Source organism: Rhodnius prolixus, unplaced genomic scaffold (assembly GCF_049639745.1).
Source record: "Rhodnius prolixus isolate KJV_2025 unplaced genomic scaffold, Rpr scaffold_9, whole genome shotgun sequence".
Taxonomy (NCBI): domain Eukaryota; kingdom Metazoa; phylum Arthropoda; class Insecta; order Hemiptera; family Reduviidae; genus Rhodnius; species Rhodnius prolixus.
In genome coordinates, this window is record NW_027411604.1 from 11,841,061 (window position 1) to 11,854,928 (window position 13,868).

Genomic DNA, 13,868 nt, shown 5'->3' on the forward strand with positions numbered 1-13,868 from the left:
CCACCTAGCTGCTTCACCCAGTCTATTTCCAGATCTTTCTCTATTCCCAACACTTCCTTAAAAAACTTGGATACTGCATCAGTTAGATTATCGCCAGAGCTCACATTAAATCCCTTGATTATAACATTATTTCGTCTCGAGATGTTGTCAAAAAAAGAAATCTGCTCTGCCTGAGAATGCACAATTTGTTTAACCATTTGTAATTCCTCTTTTAGCTGTTTATTTTCATTAGACACATAAGAAACATCATTTTGTACAGACTTAATATCTTCTTTTGTTGCAACACCATCTAATTTTGTGTCTAACATTTTGCAGAAGAAGGCCATAAGTTCGTCCTTCATATTCTGTAAATCTGACTTAGTAACTGGTTGATTTGCCATCGTTTTTCTTTTTACTGATACACTAGCTTCCGGCGAACTTCTTGTTCTCTTATGATAACCTGTCTCTCTAGGAGAAGAAGAAAGAGAACCCAAACTTGATTGGCGAGAAAAAATATTATCTATTTTCTTTTGTGACATAAAGAGAATCACTGAGCAATGTACAAATTTCCCAATATTTACTTAAAGTATAGACGATATAAATATCAAAATTTAGGCTTGAAATAACTAATTTTTTTTTTTTTTTTTTTTTTTTTTTTGTTAAATTAAAATATAGTTTATGTGATAAATGGCGTGAGTGAAAATAATAAAAGATAATAATACAGCAATGGAAGACGCCTGTAGATATCAAATATTTGTACGAGTAAGTAAGCTCGCAATTGAAGTAAATAAATATAAAGTTCACTCACAGTCTCAAAACAAAGCTCACAGACACACACTTACACACTGGTATCCCCACTCTTCTTCAAATGTAACTCTACAGTTCCAATTTTATTAGAATTATTGCAGTAAAAATTTTTAATTATGGAAAAACTATTAGTGGAAAGCAGAAAACAAATTGAACAAAGTAACTAGAGTCTATTAAAGTACGAATTTATTCACAAATTTTTGCAAAAAACCTTGATAAAACCGCATAAATCACAGCTCAAACACAGAGCAATACTAGTATATGTTCACCGCACGAATGCTAACAATCAACTCCTAAGGACGAGGAATTGAGTTACAAGCTGCAGAAAAGGATCAGAAAAGCAACAATAATACAAGAGTCACAAAGTTAAAATTTACAATTATTTGGGCTTAACCAACCAAAAGGCAAACTTTAGACACCCTCAAAATCTTACTTACAAGACGCGGTAACTAAAAATTGTAATGTGTACACTCTTGAAATCAATAATTTACTTAATTTTTTTAAATATTGTAAGGGAAAACCACTATACTATTAAAAATTACAGAATACTTGGGGTCCTTTTAAGTTAGCTCAGGGCAGGTCACTTTTAGACCAGCAGTAACTAGTTTTTTTGAACGCTTTCCACAGGTGGAAAAATAAAATAAATATTGCAAAACGTAAAAAATACTATTTACAAGAAGAAGACCTCAAATATCTAGGAGTCGCCCTGAACGGACCTCTTACATACACTTAACGCATCAGTGCAAAAAGGTAAGGGGCTAATAGTTCAACTGTTTCCAGTCCTAAATAGAAACTCACTGAACGTTGCCAATAAAATATTGTTATAAAAGGTACCTGGTTAGACCTGTAATAGTCAGCTCCAAGTTGGAGCATAACATGTGAGACAAACTTAAAGAAATTGCAAAGGATGCAAAACAAGTTATTTTGGTTTGCCAATGATGTTCCAAGATACACACCTATTGCTAAATTGCATGAAATTACAAGCGTGCAATATGTGAAAAACATACTGAACATCAATTTGACACAATTTCTTTCAAAACACTACACTTAGTATAAATCCGTTAATCAGTAACATAGCTAACTATGAAGTAATAGTAAATGAGCCGCAAAAACATTTTGTTAAACAACCATTTTCTGTTTATCAACATAATTTGAAACAATTAGAGCTGGGGTTTGTTTGGTTTTTCCTAGTAGCATAACTAGAACCTCAAGAAAAATTTAATTTAGATCTAAATGGAAGAGGAACAGATGAAGTAATCTGGAACTCTTACCATGCAAAATGTAGATATATATTTATGTAAATTTGACGATAAATACTATTGTTTTGAAGGTCAAATGCGAAAGAATCCGCAATTTAAAAAGAAATATCAGTTCTTTTAACGCACCACATATAATGTTTTAATCGTAAGTTAGTTACACAGTTGCTAAGTCAACTCAAATTCATCGCCATATCTATACAATGTCGAGGGGAGTTATTAATTAATGTTATATTTACGCATTTAACCAGAAAAGTTATAAATCTTACGGATATAATAAAGTTGTAATACTCTCACCACAAATTAAACCGTAATTACTCTTTGCCTCAGTGTTTTTTACTCAGCCAGCATAATACAACATTAACAATATGAAATTAATGTACTTAAATCCAGCCAAGACAAAGCTGATAATCTCGGCTTTGTTAAATCCACAAAAGCCTTAGCTTAACATTATGGAAATGGGACATTATCTAGAAATGTCTCGACTCAATAACTTTCCACCAGAGGCCAACCAAATTTTATATTTCATTCTATCTGGCCCACGAAATATTTTTCAGTTTATTGCAGACCTTGAATTTTCCAAAATTTTGGGGAATGCTATGCATTAATGCAATTATTTCTCAAAGAATTTAATTTTGTTTTGCTAAAACGGAGTTGTTGTACCCGTGCTTCCGAATTCCCTCAATCAACGGCTTTTTGTTTGATTTTATGTAAAGGAGTCCGGCCTCAAGACCAAAATTGATCTATTGAGCCCTACAATCATGGGACCAATCACCCTGTAGCAACCATTGATGAATTTTACTCAGATTAAATAATCGCTAGTTCAATATAAATTAAATATGAAAAATAAGATTGGCAAGGAAGTTCTTTTCTAACAGGAAAGGAGTGAAAAGGTGAATATTGTAGAAAAACTAGAAGAGAAAAAGTTGAATTGGAGGAAGATATGATAACAGACGAATGATTACTCCGATTTAGAAGAATTATTAAATATTATTTTTTGAAACATTCCGTTGGTTTTATTGTTTAGGCGAAATCAGTCAATCAAAGTCAAAATGCTACAAGTGTCCCTGGGAGCAAACTGAGGTAGTTCAATGGTTAATAAGATGAAATCCTGCAATACCTAGGAAAACAATCTCAAGAATCTAAAACGTACTAACACAAAGAAAGTGAGACAGTTAAAGGAATGTTGTACAAGACATAGGGTAGACGTGCTTCAGGATAGTAGCAGGCCAGCAAGAATCTTCCTGTAAAGGACGTAGCAGCGGAGTTGAAGCCTTTTTGGGAAGAATTTTTTTAGTTAGGAAATATTCCCTGCATAATAGCAACACAGCTGCTAGTGTTATTACGTACTCTTACAAACATCCTGAACTATTTCTTCTATTACTGCACTAAAAAAGTGGAAATCAAATTCTATAAAGGATAAATCCATAATGTAGAAGAGCTATCTACCTTAGAATATAATCAGAAAACCAATCAGAAATAAGGAAGTTAAGTTGGATAAAAATCAATGAACATACAGATCAATACATTTACTTTTTAGTTTTTGGAAAAAGGAAAGTGGTTAATGGTGAGTGGATAGTTTTCCTTTTTAGTCTATGGACAAATCAATTCCGTTCCTGCATCTGGTTTGAATTGAATATATTCAGTGAAAACTCATAAAAAAAAATCTAATAGTTTCGCATCAAATTTTTCTAATGCGAGACGCATAAAAATTACAGTGCCGTTAAATTTCTACCTCGATAATAACTTTTAAGTGCTCTACATGTCGTCCTTATTGTTCGAGTATACATGCTCATGATTAGAAAGTTATCTCTGTGTTAGAAAATAAGATTAACTGAAGTGGAATTGCTTTCAGGGGTATAATTTCAATCAATATCCTTCATTTGTTCGATAAAAGCTTCCAACAGACCTCTAGAATATTATTATTAAATTCCAAGTTTATTAGATTGTCTGCTTTCGAAAGGTAAAAAACGAATTTCCAGAAAAATGCCTTACAAAGTAAGAAGGATGGATGGTAATTGACCAATTTACTTATTGTAAATGTTCGCAAACGAATAATAAAGTGGATTTAAACTTTACTGGATCGCTAGAAAGGATCATCCATTTCACTTGTTTTACGTTTTTTTGATCGAGGTGGAGAATCTTGAATTTGGATTCATTATATGTACATTAATCTAATTTAATGCACTGAATCATGCTCATACTCTTCATCACCGTCAAGAATTGTACTTGCTGACTTTCTAAACGAAAGACTTGATACAATTTTCATTACGATTATGAATCTTCAGCAATTTGTGCAATTGGTTCAGCTTATCAATCTGGACTTATCAATACGAAAGTTATTTTTTAATCACGTTAAGTTTTTCATATTAAAATTTCAAATAAATCTTGTTTCATAATAATGTTAATTTATTTTAAAGAATATTTTCTGACATAGTAAAAAAAGGATAGAAAATCGTATAGGAAAAATAGTTATTTTTATGTCAGTCCATATTCATATCACCTTTCACAGCCCATCGCAATTCACCTTCAATTTTTCTCTTGGTATTGTTCTGAATTGGAGTAGTTATTTTTTGTTTTTACGTTTTCTGTTTTAACACTAATGATCAACGTCCGCAATTAAGATTGATATCAATAATAAATTAATAAATCATCAATAAATAAATAAATAATCAGGTAGAATTAGAAAAATATTATATATGGTAGAATTCTAAAGTCGAGCAGAGCTGAGATGCCACAGTTGTAATCGAAAAAACGAAATACAGGCTCAGTTTACCAGATGCGAGTAGATAAATATATGTTAACATAATTTATATGGCCCTAAGTGCAGTACAACCAGCATTCTAAAATCTCTGAAGCAAGTATATTCAAAGACACCAGATAGTCTAGTCTAGAACATCCAGATATTGCTGTACAATAGGAGCATAAAAGGAGACAGTTATTGATCTAGAAAGCCAGTCACCTGGATTCCCTCAGCATATTGATGCAGTCTTAACTGCGTGAGTACAAATACGGCTGCAACAACGAAAAATGACGGGCACTGAAAACAAGTGGTCATCAGATAAAAACATACCGAAAAAAAAAATTAAGATCCAATAAAGTTTGTTGAGTGTTCATCACGCAAAAAGGCGCTGTGGACGGAGGATCAAGTTGGGCGCTCCAGAAGCGGCCCCACTCACGATTATTCAATAAATACCTCATACGAAAGAAAAACTATTCCAAGTCAGTGCAAGTAACCAACTTCTAAATGTGCATAATTGTGAAATGCCCAGTTATTGAACTTAATAGACAGAAATCAAATATCTCACCATGTTCAAACAAAAGAAAAATATGGTGACAAGAAATTAACTTAAATTAATCGCCTTTAATAATACTCAGAAATTGTGAAATAAAAGTCCTATTTTTTTTTTACAGGATTTACCTAAAAGATTGATAATTCGAAAAGAAACCACTCACTCCAACGACCCTCATTAAACAGTAAATAAAGCAGGAAAAAACCAGATCTATAAAGAAACAGTGATATGTGCGTGTACGAGAAGAACTTGGTCACTTCTTTAAAGAAAAGTTCCCAAGCAACGACGGTGAGTAACAAAATTTGGGTCCAGTACTGAATTTTACTTAATTATAACACGCACTTATGTACCTAAAATTATTAGTGAATTATATTAAGTATTAGCAAAGAATAAGTGAATCCTAGAGAAAATATTGAGTTGTAAATGTGAATGTATTCCAAAGGGGTGAGGAGCAATTGTATGTGAAGTTAATAACTTGGCGAGCTCAACATAAAGCAGAAAAGGCAAATTAACCTCTATGCTCAGGAACAAAGAACGTTAGGTCTGTCTGGGCTAGAACTATACTGATTGATGGAACCATAATAGTAACTGTTAAAGCTTAACATATGACTGAAATTTATCTTTAAAATAGAGAAAGATTGAACTACACAATATCCATTCAATTATTCTAAGAAAATCCGTTTGCTAATATAAATTCATAAACATACCCAATCTAACTGAATTGCGGCTTTCAATTAATCTAACAGAAATAATCTAAATGTTAAGCATGTCATTGAAAACTGAAATCTAATCCTTTACATCGAAATCGGATATAACTAATTAAGAGAGTAGTTACATCCGATTAAGTGAAAAGGCAGATTTGTAACATTTTGTTTATAAAGCTCGCATTTCAATTCTAAAAACGTAATTTTAAATCAGTCAGTCAATTCCATTTATTAGATTTAAACAACTGATTGTGACGTCAAAAAGGATAACGACAAATGTAAAATAAAGTTTACATGCATTGTTCATTGGATTAACTGGAATATCAGTATACTTTACAATAAATTAAACCAAAAAGAATTATTCAAAATGAGGTTAAGCTCGCAGTAATAATACCACAGATCTTATCCGTCATTACTTGAACGTTTTTTTATATCCCTGATAGTTTGGAATTTCATCCACATCAGAGTTTGATTAATTAGAGTGCAAGTGTAGTGTGAGACAGAAGCACAGTTGAATTCAAGTATTCCACACCAAGATTACTCAAGCTCTGATGAAAGTCCGAAACTAGCCCAGGATAAGAAAAACATGCGAGCTACAACGGAAAAAAATTAACAAAAATAATTATATTGGAGGCCTAGCTAATTACGATTAAGATGTATAGCACAATTAGAGAATAAAAATGGCACAAGATGGAATTTATTGACAACACAAAAGAATCCCCTTGGGATTAATGGAATTCGACTTGACTAAGCAAGGTTTCCGTAGACTGATCATGGTCTTACAAACTGAAAATAAGCCTTTTAAGTCTTAAAAGGGCAACCAATGTATCGTACATATCTTAGCTAGAAAACGTACTTCTGACAACACATTTGTCTACATATATCCTGCCTATCTTCATCTCTATGTACCATTTTATCAAACGCAGTCTGCACATAGTATATATTTCCCCAAAATTATACAAACTACCTAATTTATTTGATACCTTCAACCTCGACCAATCAATCAATCAATGTTAACTAACAGAAATTTGAAATAATATCCTCAATATTGGTGATTCAATTAAACCTAACAAATAGTGGGTTTCCAACAGTTTCAACACAGAAAATGAACATATCATTTCAGGCTACTCAATTGTTAAACCAATCGTTAGCATAAATTATAACTCCACATGTACAAGAGCACTTTTTTTTTTCTTTTTTTTTGAGCGCATTCACTTGAACAATCATAATAACTATCGAAATTTTTCAGATTCAAATTAGAAAAAAAATAAATTTAAAAGTCGAAATTGTAAGGTAATGTATCGTTTACTAGAAAAATAATATGACTGAAAATGTTAAAATTAAATATTTGGAATTATAATAAATGGTTACATACTAAAATGACTCATGATTTCCGTAAACACTTCATCTCCGATTGATTCCTTGAATTGAAATGGTCCTGGTCCATCTTAGTCGAACTAGATGATCCTTGAACTAGGTTCCCTTGATTATCCTCGAACCGACACCCACTCGCCACGCTGTAACATCCAAAAACTGAATTACCAATCTAGACTGCTCAAAAAGTATTTAACAACAAATACAAACAGACATTACTGAAAATAAGATTAGTTTTAAACTTGTCCTTAAAAATTCATTTGGGCTAGCTTATAAGCTACTTTCAAAGACAAGCTTAAGCCTTCCAAACTCCAATCTCTCCAGTTCATAATCTTTATACCTTTATCAGAGCTCCAATTGTTGCTTCTTCTTAATGCAAGTAACTCCGTCAATACTTGTCCATCCGCATCAATCTCGTGGTCAGAGACACTCTGCTCTAACTCACCCAGGCAATCCTTACCATTGCATGGAGCGTCAGTGGCCGGGAGATCGGATTTCATGAAGTGATAGGAAGTGCAACCATTGGGTAGTCCGCCAATCTATTAGTTTTGCAGATGTGTGAGCTCACTGATATCCAATTTTTCAATTATAAGGCAGGAAAGCTTGTCCAAATTTATTTCTAGAGTAACATTCAAACCTCCTAATAAACCATAATAATAATGATGAAGGTATGAGCTCAATGGTCAGCTAACTGGATTCCCATGCGGAGATCCCGGGTTTAAATCCAGCTGCTGGCCCTTAGATTCACTTTTTCTAGGAGCTCACTTAAGTTATAGAAAATGTCTTTAACTAATGAACACTAAATAAAGCTTCGGATACTAACTAATTACCTCAGATGTTTTCTACTGTTCCTGGCTCTACAACTCAGTATTGCAGATTTTGGCCTCCTCAATACGTTTCCGTCAGTCGCGGCTATCTCTAGCGCCAGCCATCCAATAAAGCAGTCCGAAGGATGTCCTCGCGTCCTGGGCGATTTCGTCATGCCAATGCAATCTGGGTCCTCCAACCCTCCGTTTTCTAAGCGCAGTTTCAAGCAACTGTTTGGAGGGGATCTGTTTCTTCACATGCTTTCTTAAAAAAAAAAAAAAAATGTACAAATATATAGCAAGGAAGAGTTATAGTGAGTCGGTTGCGTGCTGGATTTCTACGCGGAGACCCCAGGGTCGAATCCAGCTGCTCGCCTTTAGATTTATTATTTCTAAGTTTGTTTTACTTACTATCCAGTGATGGACACTGTTATGTGTAACGAGTGAACACCAGCTGAAGACCGGCAGTGGCTTGAATGCTTTTGGCGCCAATGCTCTCAGTTGTTTACACCACCTTATATTAAAAGAATAATCATAATACTAATAACCAATAAACTTCAAAACTTACGTACCTCCTTAAAAATTAATTGTAAGATATATTGCGAAATTATTTCAATCTATTCTTCGAGCTATTTCTTCAATTGTATTTTTTGAAATATATGTAAATTCTAGATTTTGTAATAGAAAAAATTGACATAACTTACACTTGCCAAACCTGACATAATTAGTTGAACTAACGTACAAAAACCATGTTGCCTTGACCACCTATAAAATATTTGTTAGTATGGAGAATTCATCTTGAAAATCGTAAGAATACGCAACTTTTCTTTGTGCCGTCCATTTTGTTAGTTACCGCACTAACACGCTAGAGGAAATGACGTAATAAGCGTCACTTGAAAATTCTTCCCATCATTCCCCACCAGTGCTCAAGTTCAGAAATAAACAGCGAATTTCAATTAGGCCCTCTAGGGCAGAATTTTCGAACTACAGATTGATTTCTTGGGTAGTTGTGAAGTACACATTTTTTAAGAAATATCATGTGTTCGTTAAAGCATGTCCGCGTCAAGAATAAATTGGCGCCTGGGGCAAAACCATAATTTGGCTTCACCGCCAAAAATTATTCACCACATTATAAAGCTACCATTATATTAAAAAACTATTATAAAAATCAGTACATTTAGAACTAGGATAGATATTTCTGTTTATAAGGAATTTCCTGGTAGAAAGATAGACTCGGTTTATGTGTTCATCGCTGTTCCTTTTTTTGTTTTTGTTTTTTTTCTCCACTAGCCTTCGGTAAGTGATCTCTCGTTACAGATACTATCCTACACTGGACTACACTGAAGCTCCTAGGAAGAGAACATCTGGAATTCGACCGTGCGATCTCCGCATTGATATTCTTATTCTTAACGCTAACTTCTCAGCTAATCCATTCCCTAGCCAAAATCTAATCCCTTCCCGATTTTATCTTCTTTTTTTTCCCGTTGCTTTTAAAGTAAGAAGAAGTACTGTGATCATGTCAAATTTTCTAAATATTTTCTCCCCCAAAAAAATCATTTTTTGAATTTTCCCTTGAGGCCTCCCTAAAGTGGAATTTTGGAACATTATTTGTGAATGTATGTGAACATTCTAGCTCGAAAATAAATTACAGGAAGCTTAAAACAATATATTTCACTTGCGAACTCCAAGGGATCCAACCGACCCAAATTTAGGGATGAATTATAGAATAAATATTTCGTGATATTTTCTCGTTAATCGCTCCAAATTTATTTTACAACTTTTATTGAGAACATTTTGATTGAGGACACTTCTAAAGTAGATTTTTGTCTGTGTGGTCCCGTATAAAGTGTCTTTTGAAACGTGGCTTAAATGTTCTGCTTAAATTCTGAGCCTGAAATAAATGGAGTGCGGAAATTTCTGCTATTTCCTCAAAAACTGTTTTTCTAAAAATTGATTCTATGCGATTATACTTTTTTGCCATCTTTATTTTAATTCATTTACTTTCAACAATCGAGTAATAATACTATTATATCAGTAAATTGGCTAAGACAGGGGTCGGCAACCTATTTTAAGTCGAGAGCCAATTCTCCTTAAATAATTTTAATAAATCTTAACAAGAGCCGCAAGGATGGTAGAATGAACAAACTCTGTAGATCATTTGTATTCACAAATTATTATTTTATGATATTCAATAACATTTAATTGTTTTATATATTTATTTTCACATATCGCAAAGTAAATAAACAAATAAATAATAAATAAACCTGTGTTTGAATGAAAATGGCGGCAGTCCTATATATTACGTACTTTATTTTAATATAATTCTATTCAATTTCAAACCAAATCTCATTTAAAATTCTTTTTGGAAAAATATCTTTACTTTAATAAATGAAATTTTCATTTGTTTCAATAAAATTGAAATATACAATTTATTTTGGACAGGCTGAAGAGCCACAAAATTTGGATAAAAGAGCCGCATGCGGCTCGCGAGCCGCGGGTTGCCGACCCCTGGGCTAAGAGCAATAATTACGTAAGAGATAGTCAAGTGAGTTTTCCAAATCAGATGTTTGTTCCAAATAAAAATTCCGTAAGATCTTGGGAGAGGGCAAAAATAAAGGCATCCTAGGCACATTCCACGGGAGTAAAGTACTCGGCAATGACAAAACTTTCTTCCTTTGAAATGAAAGGAAGCCAGCAGAGAATTCCATAAAATGCCCTCAGGACTTCTAGTTAAAACTATTTAATTAATTTTTTCTTTCTTTCTTTTCAAAGTTCTTCTAACAAGCCGCAATTTTCTTTTAGTAAGCGGGCTGTTCCAAATTCATTTAGAATTTGCTTAAAAAGTGCTAAACAGTGTTTTAAGAATTATTAAACTTATGCAATTATGTTACGTTCAACTTATCCTTGCTACCTTCAGAAACAAAAGCGAGACCTCTATCTTAGACCAACCGCCAACATTATGAACTGACGAACTTTGCTAATAATTGAATCGAGTTCTCTGTTCAATAAGCTATTAAACACTTGTAATATGACTTGAGATCTTCTATGAAGTTTATACTGGATCAAATTGCAATTCTGCAATTACTTACCTAATTAATTCTTGGATATTCACACTATTGTTATTAGTTTTCGAATCTATTGAGGCCGAACCCGAATGTAATTAACAATGTTAGATTCGAACTGTGGAAGATCATCAAAATAAAGTACGAAGTTTCTTCTGTTATTGAAGTACCAATATTGTGAGAACCGAGAGAAATAGAGAGAAACATTGCTCATAGTTAAAGTTTCCTCACTAAGAAGTCCCTGTGAAAGAATGTTTAATAATGGAAGTCTAACTCTCAACTCTGGGGTAGAATACAAAATTTGAAACAGGGCAGAAATTGGGAAAATATGAGATGGTTATGACATTATCCATCAACGAACCCAAATACATCTTTAGCTGAAATATCTCTAAGATACGTCAGTAAAAAAAATATTAAAATTGGTGCTTTTTCTCTTTGTCTTGCATGCAAATTTCTTCAGTCTAGGAATGTCTGAGTTTGATTTAAATATTCTTTAATCTAAAGTAAAAGATAGGAGAGGACCTTTCATTCATTAAAATGGAACTTGAAAAGTTTTCAGAGATGTTTCTGAATAGGGTATTTCCATTTTCGCTACCTCTCTTAGACTTTCTCAGTTTTCTTACTCACTAAAACTGATGATTTTATAAAAGTTGATTCTCAAAAATTGTTGGCAGAAAGCATACTCATGAAAAGTTTAAAGTTTAACTACTTGTTTCGTTTTTTCGAGGTAAAAGAAATTTCCTCAAGGTTTTTATGAATAGATTTCGAAGATAGATGGTTTCATCTTTTCCCAAAACCGATAATGTAATAAGTTTTGGCTTCAGTTGTAAATTTCACACTATCAGCTCACTGTTTGGTGATAGACATTCTGGTCTGTAAAGAGAGGACGTTGAGAATATCCATGGACGTTGAGCGTTTTATTATAAATGAATATAAATCACAGAATTCCGAAGAAAAACTGCATGCCATTTAAAGTGAATTAGATAAGCAATACCGCTAAGTTAAGTTACTTAAGAACAGTAGTCAAACTTAAAAAGCAAACTTAACTAACTATCTACTTTTTACAAATTTTGATGGATAAATTTTTTAATGAGAATTTAACTAATAGAATTATAAGAACTATATTGGTGAGACGATTTCCTTCGAACTTTCTTTATAAGGAAAAAAGAAAAATAAAAACTTAGAAATTAAATGGACTCAATTAGAGTCTTTTAGTTGAGTACTACTGGAAATCCTTTCTAGGGCCAAAGGCTCATGCCCGGAGTGTGTTCTCTTTTTGCCCTTAACTGGAACGGGACCTTCTCTATTTACAGGACACTTGATTTGAATTGGTGCCCTTTTGAATAAAGTAGAAGGGTTGAATTACATTTTAATCTCTTAGTAATAAAAGAGCCTTATATATTCTGCCAAACTGTTCAGCTAGTTAAAATTCAGCCATTGGACTTAGTGCCGTTTTATTTTGAAAATTTATAATTAATACTGAATTGTGGGCTACTGAAATAGAATAAAAAATCTGGAGTTATAGTCCTTTCTTAGCTGCTTTCTCCTTTCTTAGCTAAGAAACAGATGAGGGTTAGGAACTTAGGCAATAATTAAATTAAATTGTTTATATTAAATTTAACAAATTTTCTGTGACTCTTTTGATTGAGTTTTTTAAAACTTTAATTATTATGTATGTAGGAAGACCACTGTTGTAGTTGTTTTAGACCCTCAAGAATTGTAGTTAGTGTGCCTCATCAAATCAAATTTTTAAATAATAACTTAAATTTGGATTTTGACATGATTCTTTCATTTTATTCTTTATTTATTTATTTGCTACGAATAAAATGAGGTTAAAAGCGTAAAGGTTCAGTTAAAACGAAAAGATGCTCTCTTCAGTTGGATTGCTTCAATAGCCAATTTTGATGCTATCACTAGAAAGCAATGTCCGTACTATGTTCAAAGATTTAGGTCAATATTTCTTACAGTTCAGTTAATTTTTCACCTGTTTAGTTTCCTTATAGACCCTCTTCTGTTCCAGGTTTTTTTTTTCGGAGTTAATATTTGTTTGGGCAAAAAGTAAAAAGAAGTGATGGGTCTTCGCACAGGTAAAGTTAGTCATAAACCACTTTAAAAAAAAGAAAAAAGTTTTGACCATGAAAAACGAACAACCCTTCTATAAAAAGGCAGTTCAACGTATTTTCTTCTGTCTGATATTGGGCAGGAAAGATTAGAAGCGAGCAAAATATTGAAATAACAATTTATATGGAGGGTTAGCTGTTTTTTTTTTTTTGCGCATCAACAGCTGAGGTTATTAGCGCCCGGAGCTTTTTCCAGTGCACTGCCGGCCTCCGGACAGTGTTCTCTCGTTACAGACAACACTGTCCATCACCGGACAGTGAGCTGTAAGAAGCTCCTAGGAAGAGAAAATCTAAGGGTCAGCTGCTGGATTCGAACCCGGGACCTCCGCGTGGGAGTCCAGTATGCTAACCGCGCTGTTGTTAGCAATTAAGAAGCTAATGTTTTTTGTTGAATTAAATTAAAACGTATTCTAAATTTAAGCTAATCTAAATGTTTTAATGCCTTCAGTGGTATTTTTAAATGATCA

General features: G+C 33.1%; 1 protein-coding gene across 2 annotated transcripts in view; it reads right to left on the reverse strand.

Moving 5' to 3' along the window:
- LOC141453928 (uncharacterized) overlaps window positions 1–9,924 on the reverse strand; it is a 133,456-nt gene extending 123,532 nt beyond the window's left edge. The window contains exons 1-5 of one of the 2 annotated variants that reach the window (XR_012458313.1): window positions 8,924–9,924; window positions 8,631–8,733; window positions 8,244–8,484; window positions 7,754–7,952; window positions 7,415–7,556 (exon numbers count right to left, since the gene is read on the reverse strand). The gene's annotated coding sequence lies outside the window, so the exon portion shown is untranslated. Of the gene's footprint in view, window positions 1–7,414; window positions 7,557–7,753; window positions 8,212–8,243; window positions 8,485–8,630; window positions 8,734–8,923 lie in introns of those variants that run through there. The other variant, XR_012458315.1, reaches the window with a different exon arrangement.
- Window positions 9,925–13,868: the final 3,944 nt, after the last annotated feature.